Source organism: Pteronotus mesoamericanus, unplaced genomic scaffold (genome assembly GCF_021234165.1).
Source record: "Pteronotus mesoamericanus isolate MK-2021 breed Mesoamerican mustached bat unplaced genomic scaffold, CSHL_Meso_final contig_50, whole genome shotgun sequence".
NCBI classification, from domain to species: Eukaryota; Metazoa; Chordata; class Mammalia; order Chiroptera; family Mormoopidae; genus Pteronotus; species Pteronotus mesoamericanus.
The window spans coordinates 32,695,870-32,713,969 of record NW_026555186.1 but is presented as its reverse complement, the minus strand read 5'-3'; positions in this window follow the sequence as shown (position 1 = coordinate 32,713,969).

The window sequence follows — 18,100 nt, the reverse complement described above, 5'->3', positions numbered from 1 at the left end:
GACTGGAATTTACATCATCAGCTCTTCTGGGTGTCAGATTGGGAACACACCATTGGCTCTCATGGTTCTCCAACTTGCTGATTGCAGAGGTTATGACTTCTCAGCCTCCATAATTGCATCAACCAATTCCTTATAATCACCCTCTCTCTATCTCTCTCTGACTCTCTCTTTCTCTCTCTCTCTCTCTCTCTTCCTCTTTCCTCTCTCTCTCTGGAAAACCCTAATATGCCTTTGTTTATTCTGATCTGGCAGAAGCTCTAAAAGAACATGTTAAAGGTGGAGCAATTAAATCTCTTTCCTAAAAAAGTGGCACCAGTAAGTAATATGGCTTCAGGCTGGTACAGATTAGAAAATGTTGAGACTAGACCAGTGGCTCTTAACTTTGGTTGCTTATAATCACTTTGGATTTTTTTTTTTTTAAACCTTGATGCCTAGCCAAGACTTTCTGGGAGAGACTCAGTCATGAGAATTTTTTGAGATTCCCTAGGTGATTTCAATGTGCAATCAAGGTTTAGACGGTTTAGATGATCTGTTGGCATCCTGAGAAGTGATACAGCTCATTTCTATCCTGAAGCTGAAAGGAGGAAAAGAGTTTGTAGAAAGTAGTAACATAGATAAGAAGAATGATAACCCTTCATATCTTTTGCTTCAAAACTTGATAGAACTATCCATGCTTGAAGTTTTGAAAACTCTTAGTCTACCACAGTGACCCTAACTGAATATAAGTAGGAAATGCATTACAAAATAATGTTTTGATGACCTTTTTATTTACTAGTTTGATCTTTCCATGAACCTGACTTCTTTCAAGGACAATATATAGTTGGACCACACAATTAACGCCTTGCAGAAAACTACACGGATTAAAAAAACAGAGACTCCTATCAGGGAGGACTAGACACCAAGCACCCCATTGTCTGAAAAAAAGTGAAGTTTACCCCCAGAAATCATTTAGGTACCTGAGAGAATTTTTCATTCAATGTTAAATTTTTGTTAAAATGATAGGCTCTCATGCCTGAAATCTGTAAACTGAGACAGATGTATAGAGAATGAGAGTGGAGAGGAAGGTAGGGTGGGGGAAGAGGGTAAGGGAGGGAGAGAGAGAGAGAGAGAGAGAGAGAGGGATAGACTGTTATAGCCCTTGAGGGGTCATTAAAGTTTAATTCCCTTGCCACTTACCTCTCCCTCCATTCACTCAGCTCCTGTAAATGACTTTTCTGATTTACAGAGCAGGCAAGGGGCTATTCATCTCCTGTGTATTAGTCCATTACTTACTAATATCTGAAACCAGACTGAGAGACAATGTAAGATGAGAAGGAGGGTAAGGAGTTGTAATTATATAAATTAATTTTTTTTATTTTTTTGTTTTTTTTTTTGGCCAATGGGTTCATTTCATCTGCTATCTGGTATGACAAAAATACTATTGCAATTTATTAAAATTGTGAGGGAGGAAGATGAAAGATTTTTTAAATTTTAAGTGCCAAAAGAACTAAGCAATCAGACTGATCACTTTCTAAAATTTAGTAGGGATTCAAAGTCTGAAGTAATACACATTGTCATCAACTTTCTAGGCTGTTCCTCAGCTAATGTTCCTTCTGAAACTAATGTTCCTTCTCAGAGGATATTCAGTGGAATCATGAGATGATGTGTTTCTCTGGCTAGATCCAGTGGGGGTTGAAGAGATGGCATTTATAAAAAAAAAATCAATTTGTCACGACTTAGATATAGCTTTAACGAAACAGGGAATGATATAAAGTCTGCTATCAATGAGATGTAACATAAAATGAGAACAAATAGTAACAGCCTTCTCTTTGAGTTAGTAGATAGAAGTTGAATCTTAACTGTTTCCGTTTGTGTTATCAGAGCCCAGCCTAGGTTAGGAAACAAATTTTTAAATGGCTGAAGAGAAAAGGCTGATGGGTTGACGAGAGCTATATACCTTGTAATTAATCACAGAACTGATACTTGGATGGGTAAGAATTTGTTGGCTCAAGCACTAAAATTACCATCTCAGAGGATCAGTTACTTCACAAGAGAGAAAGCAACCACTGCATCACAGAGTGGACATGCTTCGGGGGGGTTTGAGGCAATTGGCTTTTAGTCTGAAAATATTTTGCTATAATATATATTATTTTATTTGCTGCCCTCCTGGGCTTTCTTTACCAGATACTTACAATTCAGGTTGTGGTTTTTAGAATCTCTATTTTAAAAGGCAAACAATATTTCTTTTGAATAGAGTCTAGCTCATTAATTGCTGTATACAAAGGTTCAAAGTGTCTGAGAGTGACACCACCAGGGAGTTTTCCCAGTCTCTCTACCTTCCTTTCCCTTAATTATTAAAACCCTGATTTTGTTTGGCCACAATGTGCCTCGCCCCAGGAAATGAATCATTGGTCTAAGGCCCTTACTTATAGCCATAACCTCTGTTGCCGAATATTTGCTTTCTCAGCTTCCCCTGCAGTTAGTGGTGGTCATGTGACCTAGTTCTTGTCAACCAGATGTAAGAGGGACTCTCCAGGGGATTTCTGGGTAATATTTTGCTTTCTGTTACAACAGGGATAAGTATTTAAGGAGATTTTCTTCGAGTGCTCCTATTCTTCCTGTCTGAGATATTGATGTAAAGGCCTGAGGCTTGGAGCTGAAACATACATCTTGTGACTGCCCATGAGGCAACAACATGATAGAAGATGAAGATAATGTCAAAGATGCTAACCCAGAGCCCTAACATTGTTGAGCCACTGAACAAGCCCTGGGATTACTTACAACTAGACTCTTGTTAAATAAACAATAAACAATAAATATCCTTTTGACTTAAACCAATGTTTTTTGAGGGTCTTCTGATATTTGCAATCAAAAACATGCCAACAGTACAATTCCTTTCCTTTCAGGACATAATTTTTATTACTTTGTCAAGTGATTATGAAGATGATTCTTATTTCGTTTGCCCTTTTGGTTTATGAATCCAGTTTTATATAAATTTTAAATAATTGTAACCTCCTCAAGAATAATATCTTTCCTTCTGTGAAATCAAATAGTTATTACTTAAAAATGTTAACTAGCCATATGGTAACATTAGCCATGAACACTCACAGGATTGCAGTCATTTTCAGTTAGGGATTCTGGCAAACTAGACAAGCATTCTTCATCTGAAATGTTGGTAGTATGACTGCAGCAATATTGTTTCCATGCTGATGAATGGACATATTGTGTACTTGCTATAAAAAATAATTTTTTATTGGACTTCAAATTTTACAGAGTGCTTTCACATATATTAAGTCAATTGATTCTCACAACAACCTCACGAGGCAGGTAATATTTTTAGCTCAGCTTCACACATAAGGACACCAAGACTAAGAAAAATAAAGTGACTTGCTCCTGTTAATTCAATTAATAACTGGAGGAAATTGGATTTAGATCAGTAACTATGTTCTCTCTCCAATACCATGCCATGGAGAACAGTCACTTGGATCGCTCTGAGGTTCTTGCTTTTTCAGCCATTGGCCCAAATGTTCCTTGATCTCATGAGGTATTATTAGTATATTATACTGAACTTTACAGAACTTAAAAACAGATAATGTATCGTCCATACCAATAATAGATTGCTATCCTAATGTAAGTTTTGGTAGAACTGGCTTAAAACAAAATTTGCAAAGCCTTAATAGGGCACCAGGGTGATATTTAGTGGCATTCCTTCTCCTGAAACTTCCACAGTAATTTTTCTTACTGTCTATTATTATGTAAGTCATATTACAATTAATATATAAGCCCATTTAGGGCAATTATTCTATATTAGTTGTTTTTGCCTAGCACAGTGCCTACCACATAGTAGGCACTCCATAATATTTATTAAATGAACAATGAGTTACTGACCTAATCATTCACAGACACAGAAACACTTTCATCTTCTTTTAAGCACATTAGTTTATTATCTCAAAAAATTGCTTTGGAGACCCAAAGCTCTCTGCAGTTTCAAGAAAACAACATTGTAAGTAGCAGCAAGGGAAAGTTTCTTTACACTTTGTCCTTCCTTGAACTGGTGGAAATATCCAAAAATGAGAGGAAAGCAATTAGTTTTTTTCGGTAGTAATAGTAGTTTCTAGAAATAGCTTATCCATCTTCCATTGGGAACTGTCTCCTTTCTAATCACTTTTCTCCTCATGCTGGATTAGTTTAAAGTATTATTACCAGAGTTTAGTGCATGCCTTTGGTTTTAAATATTGCAACCACATCACCACAGGTAGTGAAGGAAAACAGCTGGAATGAGGAAAGCTACACATCTATTAAAGTGTCAAAAGAGTTAAATTATAGCTCAGATTATCTTAATTTTCTATGAAAGTTAAAAAAATTTTAAGGGAAATTTATGTTCTTGGTATTTTTTAAACATATTTCCATTTTCATGAAATTTAATTGTTCTAATAAAGGAAAGAAGCTCATTACTGGAATCTACAAGGTTTGTGAGTTCTCATTGTGCAAACTGAGTTTGTCTCAATGGGGAAAACAACCACTTCAAGACATATTCATAAAAAACAAAAACAAAAACAAAAAAAAACCCTACCATGTTCATGCTTGGGTTTTATTTTTTTAACAGTCTATTCAAATTTATTTTGGTAATCAAATCCCTTTTAGGATTAAGGGAGAATTAAAAGATTAATGAAAAATTTTGGGCACTAAATAGTCTGAATTAGCTTCGAAAATATCAGTTAACTAGAAAGTCAAGAAGCCCACAGGGACTAAAATATCCATCATTCCTGGACCCCAAGAGGATATAGATAGCTACAGGCACCATAAAATTAGAAAGGGGACTCTTACTATTAATGATAATATTCAAGGTAACTTAGGAAAATGTGTGCTGTTTTTTAATCTAATATCAATCAACATTTGTATTCTTAAGGAAGGAATTCTTGAGGAAGAACAGACCTGTGGAAATAAATGTTTCTGCTACAAAGCAGTATGATTCTGATTGGCTTCTAGCCATTTAAACGCAACAGTACATCAGGCTCGCGCCAGGTGAATGGGGGCTGAGTTTATAGAAAACTAAATTCGTTTTTTTGTTGAAAATTTCTTTTTCATCTTATGCCCTCTGCTATATTTTATTTCTCTTAATTTTGAATTAGTTAGGTAGCATTCTGGCTAAGTCAAGGAGAAAGCTGCTCATTGTGAAGATAGCAAAAGTGAAGATTTTATCATTTTATCTGCATCTGCATTTTTCAACATTTGTGATGCACTTATTTAAAGAATCAACTTAAATAAAAATATACGAATGCAAATGATGAGTATTGAGTAGCTGTTATAGGGAAAAAATTTCAATCACTATTTAGATAAGACATGGTTACCAATTTTTTATAAAATGTGTACATTTTATCACTAAGTTCTTTTTCTCTAATTCAGATTTTTAAGTGGAACCATAATACACAAAGCCCTCAAAAGTACTGTGGTTCTAGTTTAAGGAGGTGAGAAGCAATCAATTCTTTCCTCTAAGGTAGTCCTAACACACCTCCAGGAACCACTAAGCTCCCAGAAAGTTTGAACATCGCTGATAAGTTGCTTGACCTCAAAACCACGGTCTAGATCTTGCTCAGTCAGCAGAGCTGTATGACTTCAGAAAAGTGATGTTGCCCCTTTGGGTCTCAATTCCCTCACTTATAGAATGAATGATGGCTAAGAGTCCTTCAAATACTAATGTTTTATTCTGATCTCTAAACATCATATAACCATTCACATTAAGATCTTGCAAAGAAATCATTTGGGAGTAAAATAATGAAGAAAGGCACCCATAATTTAAATTAACATTAAAAGCATGTTGTTTTGAAATATGATATACTTATTTACTCTTAAAAAATACAATTAAAAATTCTAAATCCTCAGAGTCACATTTCTTGATCTATGATCATTGTATTCCATCTCCAATTTAAACCATAGCACATCACTATACATCAAAGGATGTATTTGTTTCCTTGCATGTCTGCAGTACTCTATATTTTAAAGCCTTTAAGATTACATACCTAATTCCAATCTAACATTAGCAAATTGGCAGGTGTCTCATTTTCACCTGGAAAAGTTGTCATTATTATTCTATATGAATAGTATATTATTTGGTCAGTGGTATTTGCTTATGTTACAATATAGTTAAATACATATTTTTATTCTAAAAAGTGTATACTCATCTGACAACATTCTTCACAAGTTCATTATTTGTTTCCCTGCACAGTTGTTCTACCTTATGCATCTATATTGTACAGTATTTGACATGTACATAAATATAAAAGTACACTTGCTATAACTAAAATTTGCTATGGGTGTTGAGGAGTTTGTAAGGACAATGCTGAAGTGATCAACCAGGCCAGACAAAATATAAATACAGTCAGAAGGCATTGGTGGATTAGATAAAGAGAAAGGAAGCTGTTCCGGGATTTTTTACATCCTAGTGTGATTCAAGAGCAATGAGAAGGATGGGAGAGATGGTCCAAGGGAAGAAGACCAGAAGTCCAGATGTCAGGGGCAGACAAAAGCTGAACTATGAGTTCCAGGAATAGACATGCAGGGCATTGTTGACAGGGAGTGAAGAAATGGATATCTGATGTCAAGAGAAGATGAATGCTATAGGCTGAATATTTGTGTCTCCCCAAAATTCAGATGCTGAAATCCTAGTGCCTTCAGAAAGTGATTAGTTCATAAGGGTGGAGCCTTAAGTATTTTGTATTGAATGAGATTAATGCCCTTATAAAAGAGAACTGAGAGAGATCCCTTCCCTTCCCCCATGTGAGGATACAGCGCAAGCACCAGCTCTGACCCAAGAAGAGGGCTCTCATCAGGCTGCAACCATGCTGGCTTCTGACCTTGGACTTCCCACTCTCCAGAACTGTGAGAAATATACTTCTGTTGTTTATAAGTCACCAGATATTTTGTCATAGAAGCTTGAAAGGGCTACAATAGTGAGTCTAGGGACTTCATGAATCACCAAGAAGTATCTAAATGGCTGAAGCAGCACAATCTATATAGGAACACCTTGCTTTGGATAATTACTGTCTTATCACCTAAAGGGTTCAAGCTCAGGCTGGATGGCCACCAACAGGATGGGATTCCCACACCAGGTAAAAGGTTGAAGAAATAATTTACATAGTTCCTTCCTATTCCCCAAATTCTGTTGTTTCTACCAGGAAAAGAAAACATTAAGTTGATTTTATCTTGCACAAGACATAAGCATTTAAAATTAGGAGCCAAAATGATACAGAGTCTATGGCAGTTAACTACAGGTATGAATGAACTTAAAAAGATATAATTCTGAAGATCCTACAGTTCTGTTTCTCCATTACACAGAAGAGAAAACAGGCCCAAGAAGAGTACATGATTTGCTTAAGGTAAGAGACAGTTTGACAACTCTGGATTCTGGATTAATCCCTTTTGTCCACTATACCATGTTGCCTTTAAGCCATTTATATTTTGTGCTAATATGCAAATTGGAAATAATAGATGCTGTTAGCTGGCTAGATCTGCATGAACAAAGACAATTACAGATTTGAGACAGAGTGCCGGTAATTCTTTTTCCTAAGATGCTAAAAATGTTTTAATGAAAATATCCAGATAATTGCAAGCTGACCATTTTATTTTTAAGGTATTTTTAAAAATAATTCCCTATTCTCCATTTTACTTTACTAAATATTCAATAAATGAAGATATTGGTCTCATTTTTATGAGGTTCCCAAAATAAATGATTCATTTGAGAAGTGTTTTTAGAAAAGAGAGAAAAGTGATTATACTGAACACAGCCAGTGATGGAACAGCCTTCTCATGCTCTGCACTGAGAAGGAAGTATGTATTTTGTAGTATTCTTGCCAAAAATGGTTAACCCGAGTCCAGCCACACACAACAATCAGATATATGTTGTGGGGCATTTTACCAAATGACGGGTCTGGATTTTTCAGAAATATTAATGTCATGAAAATTTCAAAAAAAAAGTAGAGGAACTGTTTTGGATTTTAAAAAAATGAAAGAAACATAGCAATTAAATACAATGAATATTCTTGATCAGACCCAGGTGAGAAAAAGCAAAATCTGATTGGGAACTATTAGGGAAATTTGAATCTTGACTATATAGTAGATAATTTCATTGTATCAATGCTAACTTCCTTGAATATGACAATGATGTTGTAGCTGTATAGAAGAATGTCCTCGGTCTTAGGAGATAATCCTGAGGGATGAAGTGGTAAAGTGATGAAGTCTGTAACTTATTTTCGGAATGTACAGCCATAAAAAAAAAATGTGGTATGTGTGTTCATGTTGGGAAAAGGTAAAGTGGAAGAAGAGAGAGTGGACTTACATTAAAAAGTATTAGTAACTGGTGATTCTAGGTGAAGTATTTTTATTTTACTTGAAATTTTTCAAAATAAAAAGTTAGGGGAAAAATAGAAAGCTCTGGGAGTTATTTTTCTCCATAAAAATACATATATGATAGTACATAAATAAAAGGGGACCCTTTATATTTTGTTCAATAAATTATTACTTGCCCTGAGTATACATCTATTAACAAAGCTATTAAGAAACACTTTGTAAGTATTGAATACAATGATAAATAAATGGCAGATCTAGTTGTGTGTGCTTCCTAGGGGAGTTCCTCTGTAGTTATTTGGGAGTTCAGCTTTAGGAACCATACATATCAGAAATGCTGTATATGAGATAATCAAACCTCTATAATTGCAAAACATCCATCTTCCTTTGTCACGACTAATCAGAAGCAATGAATATGGCCTTTTCTTCCCTTTTTTGAAACCTCACCATACGCAGCTGGTTCTACATTTAGCATGTAGCATATATTTTGCCCCCCTTAACTGCAGAGATTTCCCTGCCTCTAACTGGAGAAAGAGGAATATAGCAGCCAGCATGCAATGCGGGGGCGGGGGGGGGTGTGGGTGTGTGTGTGTGTGGGTGTGTGTTTCCTTAGCAAAGTAAGAGTTTCTAATACACCTGGTGTTTAACAAGGGGGTGGGAGTTGACTCGGCAGATTTTCCAGAGAAAGGGGTCACACCTGCTGAGCTAATAGAAGGGTAAAAGGATTTTTCAAAATGTGGCTAATCAGTTTATCAAAATATAAAACAAGATTTACTATTCTCTGAATGTCTGGCCAGAGGGGAAGGGAGGGTATTTCTCCCTCCACCCCATAATTCTTTGTTTTGCCTTTGTACATTGACAACAATCTAATGACTATTTCCATCATATATGAATCAAATATTTGTTTGCAGATAACTAAATATTTCTGAGTTATTCTTTGACAAGAATTATCATGATTGGCCAGAGTAGACAAATCAAGACTCACCTTTGAGAGCTGAGACAGAGAATGATGCTAGCTTTCCCTAAAACACAGATCTTTACAGAATCATGTGGCCACCTGAGCAAAACTGGGAGTCTGTTAGCAAGGAAGAAGGCAAGGAGAATGTGTGTTGGGCAGGTGACCGTCAGTGTCTGCTACAAGAAGGGAATAGACTCTAAATATTTTAGATGACCAACAGGTATTAGGAGATGAAGGTCAGAAGACAATGATGGTACTCACGAATCTGGGCTTGCACCTCTGGGAAATTGTGGTACTATGAACTGAGATAGAGAAGGTAACAGAGAAAGGAGATTTGGGAATAAGATAATAAATGCTTTCATTGAGTTAAACTTGAGATATTGTTGGAACATCAAAGTGTAAACATACAGCAAACATTTGAAGTTCTAGGTAGAACACTGGATGGGAGTGAGGGGTGGGCAGAGCAGGGGAGAGCAATGGGAGAAAATTGGGACAACTGCACTAGAACAACAATAAAAAAAGAAACAACTGAGTTGGATATATATAGATTTGAGTATCATCAGCATATGGTAAAAATGAAAACTGTGGAGTAGTTAGGTCACCCAAGGAGACTATGTAGCATGAAAAAAACCAAGGACTGAAGAGGAACCTGTAAGGAAGATAGAGGAGTGGCTAGGAAGATTTCACAGAGGCTGGGAGAGAATAGTTTTTCATCTTGGAACCTCGATAGAGAGCTTTGAAAAGTAAAGTAACAGGTGTTGTCAAATGTGAAAGAAAGGTCCAGCTAGCCACCATTTAAAGATGTCATTGTATCTGCTAATATGAAATGACTAGTGACTCAGAGGTAGTGGAATGGGAAAGCAGTAAGAAGAGAAGGAAGTGGAAGGTAAGGAAAGTAGAGAGAATGGTACAAACTAACACTGAATCGTTTTGATGAAAGGGAGAACAAAGATGGAGTATGTTGAAGAAGATGGTGGAAATAAGTACATTACAGGCTAAGAATAAAGAATCAGTAGGAAGAGAACAGTTGAAGAGAGAGATGAAATATGGGATTATGTCTGGCAGGCACCAATGAAGGTGAGATGGAAACAAAGGGGCACAGGTGAGACTTGAACAAGGAGGTGGCATTCATTCTCTGGGCCAAGAATAAATGATACAACATAGAGAATGTACTGATGAAGCAGGAGCCAAGGAAAGAAATTGTATTGCCCTCCATTTTATCAGTGATTAGGAGGCAAAGTATATTAGTCAGGACATTTTCAATTGCAAATGATCGAAACCAATCTCAAATAGTTTACGCAAAGAAGGAAATGCATTAGTTCATGTAACTTAAAAGGAGTATACTGTCATCAGATGCAGCTAGAATAGATACACAAAGTGATGTCATCAAGAGCTGTCTTTTTCTTGTGTCTGTTGTCCTCCATTTATTGTATTTCACTTCCAGGCAGGCTCTGTCCATGTGCTGCCATCCCAATTTTTTTTACACTACTTAGCACCAATGATCTCAAGAGAAGAAGTGTCTCTTTTCTAATCATGCTTTCCAAAAATCCCAATATAGATTTTAATAGGCTCACATTGGGTCAAATGTCTACCCCTGAACCATTCACTATGGTTATTTGCCCAAACTGCAAACATAAGAATGGTGAATGGGAGGTTTTATTACCAGAATAAAAGGGCAATGTGTGCTGAGCAATAAGAGATATCTACTTCCAAGATATTGGATGTTGAGTAAAGGCCTTGTGAAAAACAGAGATTTTGAATAGTCATTTTAAAATATAATATGAAGCCCTGCTGGGGTGGCTCAGTGGATTGAGTGCTGGCTTGTGAACCAAAGGGTTGCTGGTTTGATTCCAAGTCAGGGCATGTGCTTGGATTGCAGGCCAGGTCCCCAGTGAGGGGTATGTGAGAGGCAACCACACATTGATGTTTCCCTCCCTTTCTTTCTCCCTCCCATCCCCTCTGTCTAAAAATAAATAAATAAAATCTTTAAAAAATAAAAATAAAATATGTGAGAGTACTTCCAGTCAAGACGGTGGCACAGGCAGACATGGCTTGCCTCTTTGCACAACCGCATCAAAATTACAACCAAAGTATAGACAACCATCACTCAGAACCATCAGAAATCGAGTTGAATGGAAGTCTGATCCCTACAGAATTAAAGAAACCATATCCATCCAGACTGGAGGGAGGGGTGCAGATGTGGAAGGGGCTGGTCCTGCACCCAAGTGTAGTGGATAAAAATATGGGAGGAATATCTCAGGAGCGAGGAGTCCCAGCCCCACACCAGGCCCCACAGCCCAGGGTTCCAGTGCCAGGAAGTCCCCACAATTTCTGACTGCAAAAACCAGTGGGGATTGAGTCAGTGGAAGACTCTTTAAGAGGAAACTTCTAGAGCCCCAAGAAGTTTCTCTTAAAGAACCCACACACAGATTCACCTACTCAGATTGAGCTTCAGCACTGGGGTAGCAGCTTGAAAGGCACCAGTGGCACAATGGGAGAAACTGAAGTGTCTGGCATCAAGGGGAGCAGAGGCCATTGTCTTTTTTCTAAATCCTCCCCTCACAGAGCCACAGAACTGGCAAGATGGTGCCACATTTGAGATTCCATCAACCTAGCTAATAGTATTTAACCAGCCTTGGACATCTCCAGAGGCTCCACTTCACCCCACTTACAGGCCCACCCAAGCTGCTTTTCCACATGAATGGCTAGTCTTGGCTCATGCTGCACAACTTCCTAAATCCTCTCAAACAAGAAACAATCTGCCTCAGTGAGCCCCAGCACTAGCAGCAGCCAGCCTGGATTCACAGCTTGGCTTCACCTGGGAATCTCCAAGCCCAGCAGAAGTAGCAGCCTTCTGAGATTGCTTTATACTTTAGGCAGGGTGGCCCCAGACAAAACACAGGTGGGGACTGACCTTGGCCTGCACCACGTGGGAAACCCCAAGGCCAATACACCCAGCGGACAGCTATAGCCCATCCTGGAGCACCGCCACCCTGCTCCTGTAAAACTGATCCCCCAGGGAGGGCAGAGATTGTTGATAAGAGGTCACAGCCAATCCTTACAGCTGACTGCTCCTTGGTAAATCCCACCCATTCACCTGCCAACAGCAACCAAGGCTCACCTACAGGAGGAGGGTCTACTCAGGTCACATGAAGAGCACACTTTGAGTACCGAGTTTGGGTGATAGGGGAGGCTATGCCACTGGGCTCTACTACACCCACTACATTAGGCCACGCTACCAACACACAGAATCAAAACAGCTCTACCTAATACATAGAAACAAACACAGGGAGGCTGACAAAACAAAGAAACAAAGGAACATGGCCCAAATTAAAGAACAGATCAAAACTCCAGACAAAGAACTAAAAAAAATGGAGACAAACAATCTACCAGATGCAGAGTTCAAAACACTAGTTATAAGGATGCTCAAGGGTCTGAGTGAGGGCCTCAACATCAGAAAACAGATCCAGTCAGAGATGAAGGATTCACTAATTGAAATAAAGAAAAATATACTGGAAAACAACAGTAGAGTGAGTGAAGCTGAGAATTAAATCAATGATTTGTAACATAAGAAAGCAAAAACCAACCAATCAGAATAACAAGAACAAAAATAATAATAAAAAAAATGAGGACAATACAAGCAACCTCTGGGACAACTTCAAGAGGTCCAATATTCACATGATAGGGGTGCCAGAAGGAGAAGAGAAAGAGCAAAAAATTGGAAATCTATTTCATAAAATAATGAAAGACAACTTCCCTATAACTTGGTGAAGGAAATAGACATGCAAGTGCAGGAAGCACAGAGTCCCAGACAAGATGGTTGCAAAAAGGCCCACTCCAAGACACATCATAATTAAATTGCCAAAGGTTAAAAATAAAGAGAGAGTCTTAAAAGCAGCAAGAGAAGTTAATTACCTACAGGGGAGTTCTCATAAGGCCATCAGTTGATTTTTCAAAAGAAACTTTTCAGGCTAGAAGGGCCTGGCAAGAAATATTCAAAGTCATGAAAAGCAGAGACCTACAACCAAGATTACTCTATCCAGCAAAGCCATCATTTAGAATCAAAGGGCAGATAAAGAACTTTCCAGACAAGAAAAAACTAAAGGAGCTCATCATCACCAAACCATTATTATATGAAATATTAAAGGGACTCATTTAAGAAAATGGAGATCAAAACCAGGAACAATAAAAGGGAAAAAATACACATCTATCAACAATTGAATCTAAAAAACAAATTAAGCAAACAAGAAGAACAGAGACAGAATCATGGATACAGAGAATGTTCTGATGGTTGCCTGATACTAGGGGGTTGTGGGGGAATGGGTGAAGAAGTAAGGGAATTAAGAAGTACAAATAGTTAGTTACGGAATAGCCAGGGGGATATAAAATACAGTATAGGAAACAGAGTAGCCAAAGAACCTGAATGCATGACCTATGGACATGAACAATGGTGGCAGCATTGCATGAGGGAGTGTGGGTTGCTGGGTGGGAAAGGAGGAAAGTCAGGACAACTGTAATAACATACCAGTAATCAATAAAATATAATTAAAAAAATAAAATGGGAGCATAACTTTCTTTCCCAAGTAACAAGTTTGACAGGCAGAAACATAAAGAATCCACCTCAGGTTGACTAAGTCATTACAGACAAGATTTCATCCAACAGTGCTTGGTTACGGAGAGGGTAAACAAAAACAATAATACTACACATGTACTAGGCATTGTTCTTAGGAAATGCTTGCACTGACTCATTTAATCTTCATAATAACTGAACGAGAATTTTATTAGGATCAAATTTTGCAGGAGCAGAGGAGGTTGATCATGGCATTGAGATTTCACTGAAGAATGCAATGAAAGTAGAAGGCTTTGAGGGGATCAAGACTTCATGAAAGCCAAGGGTGGAAGAGGGGTTGGAAGGAGGCCAAGGGATAGGGAAAGGAAGAAGCTGAGGTTCTAAGGGTTAACTGAGGTGGGGAAGTAAGAGAAAGACAGACTTGGAAGGACAGAGAATAGATTGAGTTTGATATTTTAGGGAAATTTCAGATTCGCTTCTGCCTGATTTTTTTTTTATTCTTATCACTAATATCCAAAAATACAGCCTTAAAACTCATCTAGACCAGAGTCTCTGGTTGAGTCCCAGCTTTAGATGAGTAATTGTGATAAAAAAATTAAACTTTCTGTGGCTCCTATTTTTTTCAGCTATAAACTAGATGTGATAAAATGCCTACTTCATTGTGTGAAAATCACATGAACTGATGAATGTAAGGTGCCTACGTTATACTATATCTGGTATATAGTAGATGCTAAATCTACTATACACATTAACTGTCACTTCTAAAGTGTTATCATTATCATTATCATTAGCTTACATAGAGTTAAGATGAAGCTTTAAAGAAACCATGAGTGCAATGCTCAGTGTCCCATTCATCATATATTCTTAAGACTTAGCACAGACTCTGACACACAGGAGGGACTCAGTGAATGGTTGTGGTAGCCCAGTCATCTGCTGCCTTCCATTTTAGGAATCACCTACCCAACATCTTTGGCGGGATATGTTTTTTCTCATATCTGCTTCTGATTCAGTCCACATTGAAATCTGCTTCTCTGCCTAACTTTATTGAACAAGTATTTATTGAGACCCGCTTTCTGTCTGGCCTTATTCTAGGGACCGGGTACATTAATGGTGGCCAAACAGACAAGGTGTTTGCCTTCAAGGGTCTCACAGCGGGAGGAGAAACATACATTAAAGGGAAATCTTACAAATACATATAAATTTATAATTATGATATGTGCTACTAATAAGAGGCTATTAAGAAAAAAGAAAGTTTCTCTGAGTAAATGATAATTGAGCTAAGAATGAAAAAGAATTAATTTGACAAAAAGGGAATGGAAGTACTCCCTAGGCAAAGGGAACAGTATATGCAAAGTCTCTATAAGAAGGAGCTATTCAAGAATAAAAATCTGTGCGGTTGAAGCAGAAAGATACAGAGAGTGTGTTGTGCTGCATAATGCTGGGAAGAAAGGTGATGGTCAGAGCGTCCAGGGCCCAGAATTTCCACTCATTCTATCACTGGTCACCACATAGAACTATAGGACACCATTTTTCTTGGTAAAGTGCTAGTCTAAGCCAAAGAGAAATGAAGAAAAGGCTTTACTTTACTCCTTCCCTAATTTCCCCATTCACCACTAGCCCAAGACTACTGTGAAGAGTAGAAGTTTTATAGAAAGTTTAGGAGTAAGGGAGGGGGAAATATGTCATAGTTCAGAATAGGGGACAACTAAAAATGAGTAACAGACATTACTGATCTTAAAGTGTTCCAAGGCCATCTTTCACTTCAACCTGAGCTGTTAGGATGCTAAGCCAAGGCCATCTACTCTGGGTTTCTACCTCCGGTAATGCAATTGTAGCCGTCATTTCTGCTGATGTTTGTTTGTTCTCTTTAACCTGTCCAAGGTCAGGTTCTTAAGCATGACTTCAACCACTACAGATGAGAACAGAAAGAATGTTTGTGCATGAAGGCAGGTTCATTCCTTTGAGTTCATTTCTTTGAGTTCATTTCTTTGAGTTCATTTCTTCTGTTACAATAAATGATCTAGGACTTCTAGGTTAGCCCATGGAAAACTGGTCAGATGATTTTGTACAATCAAATTCCTTTTAATAAAAAAAATCCTGTGCTACTTAAAAACTTTTCATTCACTTAACAAGCACTTACATAGCACTTTAAATGTGCCATCGGCTGTGCTGATTCCTGACATACACAAAGATGTGTAAATCATGGTCCTCGGCCTGGAAGGGCACACAAGACCAATCATTTCAGCTAAATATCTTCGGGAAGGTGCTATGACTGAGGTGTAACTGTGTTTTGTAGGAGCACAGAGGAGGCTAATTGTCCTTGGGGAAGTGGGCTGACCTTTCTATGCCCAAGTTTTCCCAGCTGTAAAATGGGGATACCCTATCTCAGCACTTAGAAAAGTGAGCAGCATGATTTTTTGCTGTTAGGGTTATTTATGCCCCAATTAAAACCTCTCAGTAATCCTTTGCTGCCAAGTATTAACCAATGTAAAATTCCGAAGTGGGGGCAACTAGGAAGGAAAATGTGCTGCAAAATGATTACAGTGCTTCGAAATAACAGAGAAATGACTTTAGATGAAGTCTTTATTTGCACTCATGATTCGGGGTAATGGAAGGATGAAATTATTCTCAAGCTGCATGGCTGTAGCTCTCAAATTCAGCCCATAGAAAAATCACTTGTGAAACTTGTTGAAACTACAGATTCCTGAGCATATTCCTCCCCTCCCCACCTAAGATGCTGGTTCAGGGGGTCTAAGGTGAGTTTTACTGTCGTGTCTTACTTAAAGAGTGGGGGAGATGTTTTTCTGGTTTTGTTTTTTCTTCTGTTAATTATATGAGCCACCAGCTGAAATCCTTACTATTAACCTGGAGCCCATTTGGATTTCTTCAAATCCAAAGGTTAATTCTGTTGCTTGTTCACTTGGCTCCAATGCAATGCCTGGGTTCCCCCGGGTCCAGAATTCTCTAATAAAACTCAAAACTGTTTTTCCTTTTCTAGGAGTAGGGAAGTGGGACTGATTTCCCGATGTATAGCCCCTAAGAAATAACTGCAGTGGCTTAACACATCAAAAATATTAGTACACTACAGCAACAGGAGGGGGATGGATCACAGTCTTTGGTTTGTCTTTTTCTTATAAACAGGGTAAGCACTAAATAGGAAAAATGAGGTAAGAGGCTAAGAACATTCTGTTCTTCACCTTTCTCAAAGACATTTCTTAAGATAAATCCAGAGGCAAGGAGGACATTCTAACGTTTCACAGAAATTATAAAGCATGAGAACTCACTCTCAGAGAGCACTCCCGAGCCCAGGCCAAGCTGACCTGGGAATCCTGGTGATGAAGGGTTTCTTCCCCGCTGAGTGTATGCTGGGCCTGTCCTCTGTATCTTCCCATGCTGGGTGGGTCCTTGTGCACTGTACACTCCCTGGATTCTGTCCCACCCCCCACCGGCACCCCAGGCAGGAGGAAAGCCAGAATCTGCTCTACCCTGGGTTGTCAATGACAACTGGAAACTCTTGGCTGGGAAGACAGCGTCCTGGGCAGCTTGTTTTTGCTCTTTCCCAATCTGTTCAACTCAGTTTCCTGCCGGCAGGAGTGTTCTTTCTGTGCCAGCTTCCACCACCGAGTGCCCCAGGCATGGGCCCGGTCTCTGGAGCAGTGCCCAGTGCGTGGCCCAGTGCTTGGACCTCTGCCCAGGAGTTGTCAAGTGTCTGCACTGGGTATCTGTCCCTTCAACTGCCTGCCCTCCAATCTTCTCCTTGGAACAGTGGGATGAGAAACATCCATCCTTGTCATTTCTCTAAGCCTACCCAAAAGCTTCTTCATGCTCTTGTTAAGGGAACGGGCCCTGTGTGGTTACACGCACTGGCTGAGTGAGAAGGGAGGGTGCTGGGACTTGTAAAGGCATTTAAGGATTCCTGCAGAGCCCTCAAGTGATCATAAAACATTTAAAGGGCCTTTGGGTCCTGGGCTGTGGATTCTTTGGGAACCAGAACCTAAATGCAGCCTTAACTTACAGGACTCTTCTAGAACTTCTCCATCCTTAAGAGCCTTTGGCTAAATATAGCCTTCCAGAAAGGGGGGCAGTGAACGTAGCTAATTATAGCCTCAAATAGCTTGTATGTGAGGCTGAACCTGTCAAACTATACCCCCAGGATATTATACAGCCATTCAACAGCTGTCTTCTGGGTGCTCTAGACAGGCCCCAGGGGCGGGGGTGGGGAAGGGGCACACCACAGAAGAATGGCCTAA